Genomic DNA, 16,594 nt, shown 5'->3' with positions numbered 1-16,594 from the left:
ATGCAGCGTACATGCATGAAGGGAGACTTTCTCCACCACCGCGCCGCCTCAGGAGCACCCGACAGTCCTCCCCCATATTTTGATCGAGCACCAAATTACCAGATCGCTGTACCATGAGCAGCTGACAAATGTCTTTGCAGTTGACAAGTGTGTAATTCATATGAAAGATAGTCTTTAATTTTGTGTGTACCAAACTTTTATTTATTTATTTTTATTTTTTTGCAGAGCCATTGCTAAAATTGCTCTTTTCTAAAGCTGTATTGCTGTCTGGGGAATTCACTGGTGATGGCATCATTTTGGGTTTTATAGTGGGGTAGCATTATGAAAGTGACACTTCAGGAGATGAAATCTAAAATCTGTGGAGAAAAGGTCCAGGACGACAGTATTTCACTGGCACATAGGCTGCTGATGATGCACAAACACTGTTTTGATTCCAATGATCATCTCTCACCAAAATACCTTCAATGTATAATAGTAATAACATTCTTTATTAACATGGCACTTTTATTAAAGCAAGACTGTGTTGCTAACACTATACAACTGACAGTGTGTGCTAGCAAAAGTGAGTTTATACACTCTTATTGACTCAGAGGTAACATCAGACTATCAATTTACAGAGAAAAGTATTGTATGGGAGAGAGAAAGAGAAAAAACAATATGGGAGAAAATGAAAAATGATTAATTGAAATGATTTATCAATAAATTCTAAACATACGGGGACCTTTATGAATGTACACTAAAGTGTTTGTTTTTTCTAAAATCAAATACATTTTTCCTATTTAGTCTAATGCAACAACCTACTTTATTCTGTTTCAAATGCAGTCATTTAGAAAATATGTGTTGATTTCTATAAATTCACACTGCACTAGCAGATGTTTTTATATATGTATAGGCTATATCTATACCAGTTTTCAGAAAACAAGGTTCTTAAGACTTAATTATAGACATATATTCAGTACCTAAATCTAATGAGTTAGTTATGTTTGCACCTTTAATTTGTTTCACTTCTCTGAGTGGTTAGAGAACAGTGCAGGAAGGCTATAGAAAGTTTAAAAACTTTTCTCTCTCTGCTGCTCTCAGTAGAAAGCTGTGATATTTGTGTCATTGAGATTCCGTATTCCTGTGTGCAGATAACTCATTGAACCCACGCACACTGCTTGGTTTCAAGCAGAAACTGCTGACAGAGGACGACTAAAAGCTTGCCGCACTTCCTCCCACATCAGCCTGAACTGCAAAGTTCCCTCTGTCTCTGTTAAAGTGTCGGATACAGACGACACCGTTGTTCACTTCTGCACAAACTTTCCCACAGGAGTGGAAAAGTTTCAGTGTCGGATTTCGCTAACAAGAGTCATCGACAGTAAGAAGTTGAAAGTTTAGGGAGCAAAAAGGTGTTATCAGAATGGCAGAATTATGCACTAAGCACTGCCTCCTGCAGAGCTGGAGGTGGACAGACTGAGGCTGACTGCTACACCGCGCAGCGCTAGCACATCTGTTTCAGTCGCTGCTAATGAGGAGGAAGACTGCCTGACAGGCCCTGCTGCTCCTGCTACTGCTGCACCGGCACACTCACACACTGCCCTATAACCATACATATTCAACAGCCTCTTCATTTGTTTAGCATTAACCCCTCTCTCATGCTCTGCTTGACAACACTGAAAGAAACATGCGGAGTGTTTGTGGGAAAGGTTAAAACCTGGGTTTGTTTGTATATTGTGATTGTTTGCCTGAAGGCGCAGAGGGTGGGAGTGCAGATACAGTACATAACAAAGAGGAGACATATTCTTTTGTTTGAACATTGTCTTTTGGGTTATTTATTTTCTTTTCATAAATATGTTTTAAACTTTTCATATGCTGATGTTGGGAATAATTAGGAATAGGAATAATTTATTTCAGTTTTTGTTTTTCAGAAAAACAAACAAACAAACAAACAAAAAACAGATGGTATATCTAATGCAGAAAAAAACCCCAAAATTAATTTTCATTCAGTTGTTTATTCTATTTTTTTATTATATTCATATCGTGCAATGCATAATACACAATCCAACAAATGAAAATAATAATTGAACTAAGTTAATTATATTGTATTGTTTATTGTATTGTATTTATTATATTATTATTGGTGGCCAAAGGCTAAAGCAGATTGCAGACAAACTGGAGGATTAATTGCCTAATACTCTTATTACTGCAAGAGATCAAACCACAAACACAGATTCTCCTCTGAGTCAGGATTTGTGTGTTGAGAAGTATGTTGTTGTTTAGCGCTCTTAAGTGTTCTTTGATGTGAAGCAACAGACAGAAAATAATAAATCTGACACTGTTAAACCCTGGAGACATGTGCTGCCTCACTCTCCTGCTCTGTCTGACCACCTGGATACTGACTGCAGGTCTGAGCTCACCAGCTGGGGGGTAGATTTGGGTATGGACAGTAGGGACATGTCTCTACTAGTGTTCAGTATTTCTGAATTGTCCCTACCAATATTTTTACCGATCTCAAACAATCTCTCCATTTTAACTCCACATAATAATCTATCCCCTGCTCATCTCACAGACCTCCTTCAGACTTACACTCCATCTCGCTTCCTGTGGTCTTCATCAGCAGGACTAACTGGCACTACCAGCCATCAACCTCAGCACAATGGGTGCCGTTCACTTCTGCATACTGGACTCCATTACAGAATTTAAAACCCATCTTCTTGAACTAACTTACTGATTCTAATTACATCAACTGCATCTTATTTTTTACTAAATGTATATCTTAAGTCATTACTGAGCTATGCTCTTTTGTTTATTGCATGTTTTATTGATGATGAAGATTATTATTATTATTATTATTATGTTAGTAAGATCTATCCAGAGTTGCCAAGTTTGTGTGTTTTTATGCAAAAGGTGGATTATTATGATAAAGAGGGAAAGAGCAGGATATGGGGGATACTCAACCTAATGGTCTGGCAACGCTCAACATCAAACTGTGTTATACATCGACTAGCAGCAGCCCGACAGCAGCAGCAGTAGTGTAGTTGGTGATAGTATTTACAGTTTAAACGTTTCAAACCTCACAGAACTGAAAACGACTTCACTGGACAAAACTAACAACAGTCAGTTGATTATTATATTTAATTTCAGGCATTGGGTGTTGTTAGCTAATATGTTTCTGTTGCTCAGACATGTTGTTTAATTAAACAACTTTATTACTGTTGGTGAAAAGTCCTCGCAAAAGTGAATTAAGATCATCAGATACTTTTCAAAGAAGAACCAAACTGTCAGTAAGAGTTGAGTTTAGTTAATAAGAATGTTCTGTAATCAATCCAAACATTAATCTTTGAAATTAGCTGGAGAAATATTTACTATTATCCCTCCACTTTTAGTGGACCAGGAGTTATTATTGCATATGTGTCATTAAGACATGAACATTATTTATAAGGTGCTTGTCCAACTTATCTGTTTGTGAATGTCAGGCATCATGTTTTTTCTCATCATTTTACTCAGCAGCCTCTCAGGTGAGCTCTGATGTCATAGTGAAAGTTCTAGCCATAAATTCAGGAGCTAAATAAAAAATCATACAAGTATCCGCCTTCAGACTGACAATGGATTTTTACGATGGGTTTCATAGCACAACAATACTGTAGGTTATGGGGGAATAAATCCAGTCCTACTGAAAAAATGTGTTCTGACGTTCAGCTGAGACAAATATGAGTCTTTGTAATTCCCTGGGTAGTTTTTTAGGGTTTTTGACAGTCAATATTGTATACTTTAGTTACACTTTTATTGCACTATCCTTGAGCCAGGAAATGTACCACCAACACAATTCCATCATTTTTGATTGTACAAACATCACGTTAGCGCCGTTATTCTTGTTTCAATCTTAAAATGTTCAATCAACAATCCAAAATTACAAGTGAAATCATGCAATTAATGCAATCACTGAGAAGTAAAGCTTCCTTGCCTCTAGACTCTAGTCTCCTATGTGTGAGACAATTTGAGTCGAGAGTTGAGAAAATCAGCTCACCAGCTCTTGAAGAGCTCTCATTCATTGGAAACTGTCCATATTAAGACTTATGAAAGACATGATTTTATCCACTATTTCCAGCACCGTATATTCCTATCCTGAACATTCCTTTAGCGCAACACAAATTTGACAAACCTTCAGTCCACTTGTTTAAACCCTGTCACTTGCATAATTGGTAGCTTAAACTAGGATTTCACAATAAAACTGTTGTGCTGTTGATTTCACTCGCTGCTTCTCAGGTTCCATTTCTATTATTCTGTTATGTATTTAATATTTAAAGATTCTATTATCTGTCAGGTCTCTCATACAATCTCTACAATAGGTAACTCTGCCATTCAGGCATTCACAAGAAATGACCTTATATAGAAAACCTATGTATAAAGGTTTGTGTTTTCTTGTTATTGCATCTCAAACACTTCACCTAGAATAATAGTTCTAGTCGAACTCTCTTGTTTAGCGAAGACAATTCCTCCCTATTGTATTCTCATAGGAGTTATGTCCCTGGCTGAACAATTCCATATGTGCTATTGACAATAATTATTAGGACACTTCCTAGGATAGAATAAGATACTTCCTCGTAGTCACATGTAGGTTTGTTGCCACTTTAATTTAGGTAACTCAGACCGCTGAAGCCTCATCATTCAAACGTGTCCTTGTTGATTGCCATGACATGTCTGCACTAATAACTTCAGCAATTTCAGCTCTGATATCGGAGTGTTCTTGCACACAATGTTTTTTTTTTTTTGTTATAGTATATTCATTTAAGTTATGAGCCATAATGCAAGATGCAAACTTATGTCAATATGTTGTTATGATCCCTGAAGTGAAAAGCACACTGAAATATATTCAGTATATATAGTGTTGTATCGAAATGGTGTCTGAAGAAAATTAGAGGTTGGATGAAAAGAGTGTTTATCCTATTCAGTGAGTCATTATCTGCATTTAGTGAGTCGATGGTTTGTCCATTCATTGCTTTGTTAAAGTCTCATCTCTCTCCTTTGCTCTTATCTCTCCTTCTTATCTCTCTGTTGACCCATGTATCCCTCCTCTAAAGAGAGTAATCATGTTTTCTATTTCATTCCTATTTCTCATTGTAACCCCTCGCAGGATCAATATCCAATTCTGCCGTCTTTCATCTGAAGAAATATTCCTTAACCCTGCTCCTTCCATACCATGATTTGACACTTCAATTTTTCCTTGATGCCCCTGTTCCTGGACAAGAGTTATTTAAATCCTGTTTGATGTCCCGAATAACACTTTCGATCATCTGATATGAGTAACATGAGACTCTGGCAGCAGGTCAGTTTGCTTTTATATCAGTTTCACTGGTTCCCTGTCACATAAAACATGATTAATGATGAATTTTCCAGGTCAGGAAAAGGCCTTTATCCAATCTTTTCAAACTTTTCTTGTCAATAAAACTTTTTTTTTTTCCTACAAAGTTGCCCAAAATTATAGATTTTTCAAGTTTTTGTACAATTACAGATCTTCCTGTTTGCTTTCAACTTTCCACAACCAGAGGCATTTTCAGAGCTGTCAATGCAGCAAAAGGACATCATTAACTGTGCGCCATGGTAATTAGTCTCTTGTTGTAGCAGGAGGCATAACCTTTGGACACATGAGGATCAATTCATTGAAAAAAAAGAAGAAAGAATCCAGGTATAAAAAAATGTAGAAATTGACAATATTTTTGTATTGTGTTTCATTGCATATTTACATCAGATAATAAAGAATCACTTCTGCGGGTTCTGTGTTTACAGATGATTATCAGACAAAAAGCAGATTACGGTCACACTTTAAGCATTTAGCATTTATAAGCAGTACATAAATAGTTAACTAATGGTTTATAACACAATGTAGTTGTAAGCAGATGTAGGGTAAGTGGTATATATTTGGAAACAACTAAAACTCCTCCACTGGTATATAAAGAGATACTGAATGACAATTTAGTAAAACACAGGTGTAATAATAAAAGAGGTTATAATTAATGACAGATACTGTACATTAATAAACATTTAAAATAACCCTATATCTGCTTACAACTACATTATAGTCTGTTATAAACCAGGAAGGAGTTGTTTTATTTATTTATTTAGTCCAAACATTTCAAGGAATCGATGGCTGAGAAAAGCATTATGTTTTTATGCTCAATAGTGTGCCCCCAAATTCCCAAACTTTGCTACTAACTTGCTAATGATGTCCAGTCGGAGATATCTGGTATCTGTGAAAGCTATAATATCTCTTACTTGGCCAGTATCCGTATACGGTTGGAAAAATGGCTTTTGAAGTTTCATCTAAATAAAAGTACACTGATACGATGGATTCAGCAAATTTAAAAAGGAGCAATTTGACTGTTTCACATGTTGTTTGTTTGTGAACTCATCGTACGTAATAAGGTAAAAGTAGGCTTAATTTGTATTGATCTACTAGACTACACATTGATTTTCCTGCTTTCCCCCATTCTGTTGACAAGAATGCAGCATAAGTTCCAGACAAGTAAATATTGTCCCCGGCCAGTACTCAAGATTGTCAGATCATTGAATTTTAGCTACTGTAAGCTTTATTCTGTATTTTTGCTAGTTATTCTTGTAAAATAGAAGTAGATGACTGGTCTGTCAAGCTAGTAGGAGAGGGTCATCATTTTTGGTTTTAACAATTTTCACAGAATGTTTGTTCAAACAAATTCTCTTCAAACTTTGTGCTTTATTTTAACAGGCTGACTGAATGTGTTTGGTGCCCTCTACAAGAGGGGAACAGGCAAAACAGATTGATCGAGAGCAATGATTAAGAAATCTGTGGACACAAATTATTACATCGAGAGCACTTTTTTTTTTTTTTTTTTCTCCTGACAGTGTGATGGGAATTCCAACTCTTTTTAGTGAGCCAGATCATTTGGCTCCGCTCAGCAACAAGAGCCAGCTTTTTCAGCTCCCAAATGGCTCTTTATTCAGTACCACTTCTGGCTTTTAAAATTCAGCTAAATTTAGCAATGTTTTGATTTATGATTGGTATGTGTGCACATACCAGTCATTTAAATTACCATACAAAACCTTTTAATTTCCAGAATACCATAATTTTACATTATGTTTGGTATAAAAACCTTAAATAACGTAAAAACAACAGTCCCTCAGAATGAGACTGTACACCCCCCCCGTCTGTTTTTAACCTGATGGTATGAACTCTGTCATCACATGTGATTGGACAACATTCAGTCAGTGTGCAAGGAGCGAGCAGTGTGGCAAAAAGATCATCCTATTATTCTTTCTTGTATTCATTTACGAAAAAAAAAAAAGAAAAAGAAAAAAAAAAATCATCTCTCAGACGGGAGCCGGCTTCCATCATTCACTTAAAGGAGCCAACTCATTTGCGACCAACACATCTCATAGGTGGCCCCTCCCACGCCCCACCTGGCATTTATGTACTAAGATAAAATTAGTCATCCTTTAAACACATAAATGATGAGACTGGTAATCCATATTTTTACTGTAAACAAATCCCATGAAAAGACCAAAAAAATACACTGATCCTACTAAGTACTGTGTGTGTATCCAAAGCCTTATATATCTTACTCCCCTGCAGTAGAGCTGCATTGTTGTCAAAAAGATTAAACATACATCAATGAGCCACACTGCTGCACTGAGTGACATGTTCCTTCATCACCATGACACATTTGAAATGTGAAAAGAAGCCACATATTAAAAACTCTGCACCAGAACATGTTTTTGTTTTTACTGCAGGCAATTTTACATACATCCCGTCACCGCTGCAAACGTCTGAAAAGATTCCAGCATGCAGGAAAAAGACCTGCCTTAAAGGATGATGCCATCTGCGTTCTTTTCCAGGTTGTGCAAATGGAAACGCCCACTCTGCCATTAGCAAAAAGTAGAAACGCGGATTAGAGCCAGAGCGCTTATGCCCTCCCCTCCCTTCCTTCAACACACACACACACATACACATTAACACTGTATGTCAGAGTACAAAAAATTGTCCAGATATACTACAAGCGATGTCGCAGTGCTGAGTCAGTGTATGTGAGAGTGTTTGTGGAGAACCAGATGGAGCGGAGGGATGGAGCCGCTGCTCGCCAACCGACAAGTAAGTATCAGGGGACTCTGGAGGAGAGAGCCAGGAGCAGAGCCGGTACTTCAGGACAGATAACACCCGCGAGTTACACCAGATTCTGGTCTGATCCGGAGCCTTTTACTGGTGGGAGGAGACCTCACAGTTATTATGTTAAACTTTTAGCAGCAGCAACAGTGAGTGCTCCATCTGTGTGTTTCTGTGTGTCTGCACAGTTAGCACATTTAGCAGAGCAGCAGCAACAGTGAGTGCTCCGTCTGTGTGTCCGTTGGCTAGGCAAGTAGGGAGGGTACGGGGTGTATATGTAGCAATGTCATCATAAAAAAACCTACGTCGGGTCACATGGGAAACATTTTTAGAAGGGCTTAGGAAAATGGCATTTTGATGCTAAAACATACGTACTTTGACCAAACTTTGAACGTTTGGATTTGGATACATACGGAGAACTACTGGGAAGCTACAGAATGATACAAAAAAATTAAAAATAAATAAATTAATAAATAAATAATGGACAATAATGGACCCTTTAAAGAATTCTTAAATAGTTGCGCACACACACACACACACACACACATTATACACCAACATACATATATACATACACACTTCTGGCGCATTTGGCCCTGCAGGCAAAAAGACTGGTGGATGTGCATCTCCCATCCCTTGGCTTTGATGAATAAAAGATGAAAGCTCAGTTTATACCGCTTTCTATTTGACTTGAAATATTTATACCTTTTCCTATTGTAAAGACAAGCAGGTACCACAGGAAAGCCAGGTCAAGGAGACTTGGGAGTCTAATCCATATGATCTCCCTTTCTCTCTTTTTTATTTGTCATTCCCTTCCGCCCTCTCTCTCTATCTCTCTCTGCCTGGCATAATTAATCACTTCAGACTGATGTTTACACAGTCTGATAGCCTGAAGAAATGTCTCAGAGGGAAAACTTAAATTCCCTGTCTCAGCACAAACAGAAAAAGAGCATGAGAGATGAGAAGTAAGTGAGTTTAACTCATGGCTGCAGGGGGGGCATTTATTCCTACATATTTTTATCTATGTTCATACCATTCAGAAATTTGACAGCACCAGGCTGAGCTTGTCCAGCTTTGCAGTGTCTGAAAAACAACCACACTGAGAAACAAACACACTAACATCTATAACACACACACTATCTATAAGTGATGCTTCCATTGTGCCGGTCAGTAAACAAGACTGAACACGTAGCACCTGCTGCAATTAATTTTCTGTCGATCGACTAATCAATTAATCAACTTTAATCTACAGCAAATGTTATGCTCAGTTGTTGACATATCTTCCCCTGGACCAAAGTCTCCACAATCAGAGCAGCTTTATCTGAGATGTTGAATTTAAGAAGACATATCTGACCTTTATTTATCGTACCTCACATGACCAAATCTATGTATCTAGTGTTTCCAAATCTATCTTGCATGCAGGTTTTGTAAAGGTAATGTCTCTGAGCCTAAGGCTGTGCTCAAACAAATATTAACGCTGTGTCAAAAAAAATCACTCCTCATTCATATCAAGGCATTGGCACGGTGGGTGTATCGCCACACAGGGCTACGGAGAAAAAAAACACAAATCATTCACAGAAAAATATTGCTGCAGTACAATGAAACACCATCTAGCACTGCACTGCACAACCTTGTGCTTTACCTTGTGATCATTAAAGTTATGATAAAATGAATGATAACTTTCCAGAGTTGTAAAATCATGTCTGTGAATGGAAAAGCCTTCAAGGTCAAAGATGTGTAACTTGAGCTGGCCTTCTTCTCACAGGTACTTAAAGCAACACGCCCACACCAACACAACCTCAAGTTATGACACTTGACACGACTGGCGGGGTCTCCTCTGCACCATTCGTTTCGATGTGATCCCCAGTCTCTGGGAATTAGGTTCACTTTTTATGAACACACAGTTAACATAAAATACATATAAACCTACACATACAAGTTAATTTGGACCTTCTGACTTCCCTAAAGTTCCCAATATGACATGTCAAGGACACAAACAAGCAGAAAAGTGTTACATTAATTAATCAAAACTAGTATATTTGCAGATAGCTTGTGACTTTTGCCTTTTTTTATCGCTTTAATCATATGTTGTATCAAAGGCACATTTAGTCGTAACCACAACACATAAGTTTCAAATAAGATGTGATGTGTTGGAAATGAAATTTGAAATTGCTCAAATGAAGATCTGTAGGTGCAGCATTTCATCTCTGCTGTAGATCTTCAAAAGCTCAAACACGTTTAATCTGAGGTTAGTCTCCGGTGCAATTTTTATCACTTTATAATTCCTTTCATGCTATTTGCCTCTGCTCAACATGAGCCATGGCATAAATATGGTAAAATAAAAGTTTGTCTTTGCACCCTTTCCTGTAAGAAAGTTAAAATCTCACTCCGATCAGAAGGAATTATTCATCAGATGCCAGTTTATTTTTTTTTCTCTTCTGTTTCATAGTTTCTGTAAATTATGCAGCCTGCACAGACTGAAGATCCCTGAGTCATGTTTATAAAAAACATTTTGAACTACGGGGGAAAAAATGCATTTACAATCTCTTCATTTTAGAGTTTAACCTATCAGAACATAGCCAAAGATCACCTCGTCTTCGACCAAATTTTACAATGAGGAAAAGTTTCCTTCATATAACAAACGATAGAAATTAATTGTCATGTGGTTATTTCAAAACAAATTCTCTCTTTGACAACAAGAGGGATTATGTTACACAGCACAGTTTCACAAATTCTGCCAAAAAGTACGGCTTGCATATGATAATCCTGGCAAAAAGGGGTTTCCCCAGCACAAAGACAAAAGACAAATTAAACAACAGCTTTACTTTACTCCTGTACTCCCTTGTCAAAACCAAGTTAAGCTGAAATAAAATTAAAAAAAAAAAAATCTAAAACACAATAATAATATCTAACTAATCACAGGTGTCACAAACCAGCCCAGAGTCAGTGACAATAATCACACATGGTTTAATAATAGCTGAACTATTTAACTGAACTGACAGGTGGAAGCCTAGGATGAAAAGAATGGGGAGAGGTTAAAAATGAAGCCACTTAAATAGGCTGAGACTTAACCTACTCGCTTGTAGGCAGTTTCCTGATGTCCTCCCCCACTCTGCTTTTTGGCTCGTGAGCCAGGAAGCCTAACCAACAACACAAGCAACAGGCAGAAAGGGGACGTCACATAAGGTTGAGGGTTCAATCCCCAGTTCCTCCTGTCCACAAGTCGAAGTATCCTTGGGCAAGACACTGAACCCAAAATTGCTCTTGATGGTCAGACCAGCATCTAGCTCACTACCATTGTGTGTGTGTGTGTGATTAGGTTAATAAGATGAATGTTTTGAAGAATAAAATATTAATACAAATGTAACCATTTTCCATTTACCATAGAATATAAAAAATATGGGGAATTCTAGTTACTATTGTGTCCAAAGGTTAATGCTTGATCAGGGAACAGTACAGGGATGATCTCAAGCACACAAGAAAAGGAAATACAGGTTTGGATTTGCCCAAGTAATGTTTAGACCTTAAAGTCTTTGCGATGCTGTGGTAGGATCTAAAGAGCCTAAAGAGATCTGTGAAAACCTGAAGTCATCAAACATCACTGATTTCAACAGTGTAGCAAAGAGCAGCGGGTCGATATTCCTGCTGAACAACCCCTTGTTAAAACACTGCTCAAAGTGTCTCAACAAGCTACCAAATCACTGGGTACACTAACTTTTTCAACGTTTGTGTATCTTGTGTATCTTTTTGTTGAATTATCAATGACACTGTTTTTTTTTCTTTTTCTTTTTGTTATATTTACCCAATATATTTTAGGCTGTTGTGACAATAACCAGGTGATCTTTAGTTATATTTCCATACGTACATAAACCCATACACATAAAAAAAAAAAAAAAAAAACGACTGTGACAACAGGTCAGTTCATCTCAGCAAGTCACCTGAGATTGAGAGTGACCATCCTCAGACAGCCGCACCATCTGCTGAAGCCATTAAGGCTATTTGGAGGCTAATGGAGGTGTTACGGCAGCTGTGGGGAGGAACTTAGAAAATGAGAAGAAGGTTGAAACAGGGCAGCTGCAGCATTTTACATTATGTGAAAGAGATTGATAAAGGTATTAGAAATTATATGAGTCGTAGGGCTCAATGGGCTGGCTGAGATCAACACTGTGTGTACGTTTAGGTGTGAAAGGTACAGTAAGGAATGCATCCTGATACCAGAAAAGTGTTCATACACTCACTGGTTTCTCTGCTGATATGTTGGTGGCTGTAAATAGATTTATAGATTATTAAAAACTGATAAAGTGCATGATTCTTAAAATGAAAGTAGATTAATCAGATTTAAATTTTAACTAGAAATGTTAAAGCACTCCAACTACAAGTAAAAGTCCTGCATGAAAAATCCTACTAAAGTAAAATTACAGAAGTATTAGCAGAAAATGTACTTGCAGTATTAAAGTAAAAGTACTTGTTTCGTCCCTCTGACTGATATATTATTATATGTGAGATCATTAGATTATTAATACTGAAGCATCAGTGTGTAAGCACTGTGTAAATATTTCTTGGAGAATAGTAGCCAGGTGCAGTGACTTCCCCAAGTCTCCCTTGGTTTCCTGACAACCTCACAATGATGACAAGACTCAAGGACATCCATTCACCTGGACGCTGTTTGCCAAGAAACTGTTGCAGCATGTTACTCCTCATGGAACCATAATTTGTCATTTTACATTTCTGTTTGTGTACAGATTAAATAAATGATACAGTACATGCTAATTATTAAGCTAACCCTATCCCTAATTATTGAGCTGTAGAGGTGCTGAAAGAAGTATTTTTGAACTTTGGAGAAGGCCCAGATAGCTAGAGCCTCAGATTACACTTACAATACATCAAAAATGTGCACATCATTGAGAAATAATATGCATGGACTTTTGGCTGTGATCTCATGCATGTTTTTGTAGAATTTACAAAAAACTGCCACTCCTCACCACCTATCAAACTTTTTCAGTTATGCCTCCTTTCAATGAACATGTAAAAATATAAGTGACAGGACCTCTGCTTTTTGATGTATGACAGCTGAAGCACAGGGAGTAACTACTCCACAAGTTGGAGCATGTGTTCATTTTCATTGTGTTTCATGTGACAATGTTGGAGCCAGACGAAAGGTCGAAGCTTGATGAGAGCCAGAAAAGAGGCAGAACAGCGGGGAGTCTTCTGGCTGAAATCACACTGCCTCTGATTGCCACCATAGAGCGATCCTGCCAGAGGATCACACGCACAGCGTGGGGCTGCTCACTCTCTGCTGGCAGTGATGAACAGGAGGTGCCACTTACCTGCTCCTATCTAACCGGCTTGCTGTCAGCCTCAAGAGTACTTTGTCTTTTGGGCTGTCAAACTGAAAAGAAGCTCTCCCCAGACTGGCTCCAGTATAGTAACTCGAATAGATAAAGGAGCGAATGATAGACGGATGTGGGGTTGGGTGAACAGAGATTACTGAAGAATGGATGGCTAGGTGGGCAAGGAGGGTGGTGGATGTTTACCTGTGTGGTTGGCAGGATGAGGTATGGACTGGCAGCTAGAGTGATGGAAAAGTAGATAGGTGGAGAGTTTGAAGTACCAGCACAAAACTACTTTTTAAAGTTCAGTGTCTAGCTAGCAATGGCAATGTTGTCTCAATCCATCACTGAAAGGATAATTGGAAATTTTCTATATTTTTTCATTGAAAAAAAACAAAATCCAGAAAGTCTTGCTAAATGTGTCCAGACAAGCATGGAAAAAAAACTAAGGCACTGAAATAATATAGTGAATTTATTCTCTGAGCATAGGCAATCAAGCAGACCAATGTGCATAGAATGAATGCCACCCGCGGCTGGTATATAATTCAGACTGATTATACGTTTGTCAGAACCTGACAAGACTTAGAGTAGACATGCGTTGGTCAATTCAATCGCCTATGCCCCAAGAACACATCTTTAAATGAATAATAAATGACAATAAATGTTTTTTTGAAGTTTTGTTTTTATTAATGCCTCATTTATTCAGTTATTGATATACATTTAGCTATAAACAAATGTCCTCATTTATCAGCAAGAAATTGTTTGTGTGTTCATTCTTTAAAGCAGAAGACAGAGGCGCCTGTTTTGGAAAGAATCATGATTATGAGACTGATTCATTTGATTTACTTATTTTCCTTTAAAGGAAGGTTTAGTGGCACCCAGACTGCAACCTAATGAATAGCCGCCTCCCCTTACAAGTGTGTAGGAGAACCTATGGTGGTCACGAAACCCGTGAAAAACGCGAAAGGCCCTCTTTAGAGCCAGTGTTTGGTTTGTCTATTCTGGGCTATTGTAGAAAGATGGCAGTGCAACATGGTGGCCTCCGTGGAAGGGGACCCGCTCCCTATGTAGATATAAAAGGTTCATTCTAAGGTAACAAAAAATCTTATTTTCAGGTGATTATACACTAATTAAAACATACTTATGAATATCAGATTCCATTTCTGCCAATTCAGTTCCACTACATGCCACTAAATCTTACACACCGGTCCTTTTAAATAAGGGTAGTGCCCTTGACTTTAACAAGTGCAAGATTTAATTTCTAAAAGTAGGGTATCGTCACACATATCCTGCATAGTCAACCAAGGATCTCAAAAGAGACGACAAAGCTACTTTGGTCCACTCCATAATCCCAATAAATACAAAACCCACAAGGGACGATGACTTCAAGTTAAATCTGCTTGTCCACTGAATAGCTCGTAAGGCAGCAAGTACAATGCTTCATTTATATTCCCGAGCAGACGCGCACATGGACAGCTGCGGACACTACGGACAGGTAGTTAATGTGTTTATACTACCTTCTGGGGTCCACTTCGAGGATGCGTCCCACACATGCGCAGTGCATAGTGGTAAAGTGTACATTCACAGAAGAGAAGACAAGTTTTTTTGAACTGGTGGCCTATATATGCAAAGGCTGGCTCCTTTGATGGGGGCAAAAAAACACCCACAAGGTTAATACAAATAATATGCACATAGAACATATGGGCACAAATTAAAGGCATAAAACTCAAAATTGTGCCAACGGTAAAGGGCAAGCAACCTTACACACACGATGTTCTAGCCTGTCCTCACAAGAAAAACGACAGTATAGGTCAAGCCAACAAAAATGACTTCTTTTTTTTTTATAAAAAATTGATTCTAAGATGCATCCCAGTGCGGACGTGGATGATTCTGCATCGATATAAATGTCAAAAATCAATTTTCTAAATGTTACTTAATAACATGATTTTAACTGATTGAAAAGGCGAAACCCGACTGCAAGGGCAGTGCAGCACTCGGACAGTCTACAGCGTGCACACGCTAGAGTTCGTCTTGACAAAAGGCAGCAGTTGCAAGCATTTTTTGATTTAATGGGTAAATAATTACCTTTTGTGAGACAAACGTGAAATATATTGTGAACTTTCTACACCGTCACTCAGAGACTGACATTAGCAGAGCAGAAAACTTCAGCAGTAACAAACGAGACCAGCTGACCAGCACACACTACAGCATTAAACAACTTAAACCAACTCTGAGGTGAAGAAAATAACTTTCCCCAGAGCTGACAGTGCAGCAGAGAGGCTGCTCTCCACTGCTGGAGACATGATGTTAATAACTCAGCGGAGCACCCCCCCCCCTCCCCCCCTCCCCCTCAGTTTGTAATTCTCATACAGGCAGAAAACTGTAAGATGGTTTCACAGTAATTCATTCATTCATTAATGCAGTTAATTTTTTCTAAATAAAAAGGCTGCAGATCATTTATCTTATCTGCCAGTTATGTTTCATATTGTATTTCAGTGGACTAAGGACACCAGTGAATGGTTTGGCACACAATATACCGGAGCAAGAGACTGAAAATAGACCCCCCACCTTTTCTATTCATTCAATTGAGAATCGATTCTGATTCGAATTGGACACCAAATAATCAGAATTTAATCGAACTGCGAGATTCCCAAAGATTCCCACCCCTAGTTACATTTCCACCATCTTGCGGCTGTTATAATTATGACCCCGGGGAAGTGATGCTGTTCAGGTGACATGAATATAAAGTGACTTCCTTATTAGGAGGAGGCGGGTAGGGGGGATGGCTAGATAGCAGGATGAAAAAAAGGCAGAAAGTGGCCTTTGCTGCAAGAGACTACTGTCTCATAATGATATTATAAAACGCTCCTTAACCACAGCATTGTCACACCATAAGACGTCATTACATTATAAAACAGTCCTGTGGGTCAGGGTCTGTGTTTGTCTGGTCCCCATCCATCCTCTAGGGAACACTCATCTTTGTCATTTTGAGAGTCATTGGAAATAGACCTATTGTGTCGTTTTGGTGTGAGGATGTGTTGGCTGTTCTGTTCGCAGCTGGCTCTCTGTAAACATTACTTATCAAGCTTAAAGCCCACAATCAAACAGGCAGCTGCAATCAAAATCACTAGCATGTTTTTTTTTTTTTTTT

The sequence above is a fragment of the Thunnus thynnus genome, chromosome 13, assembly GCF_963924715.1.
Source record: "Thunnus thynnus chromosome 13, fThuThy2.1, whole genome shotgun sequence".
Taxonomy (NCBI): domain Eukaryota; kingdom Metazoa; phylum Chordata; class Actinopteri; order Scombriformes; family Scombridae; genus Thunnus; species Thunnus thynnus.
Note: the sequence above shows the minus strand (reverse complement) of the source record.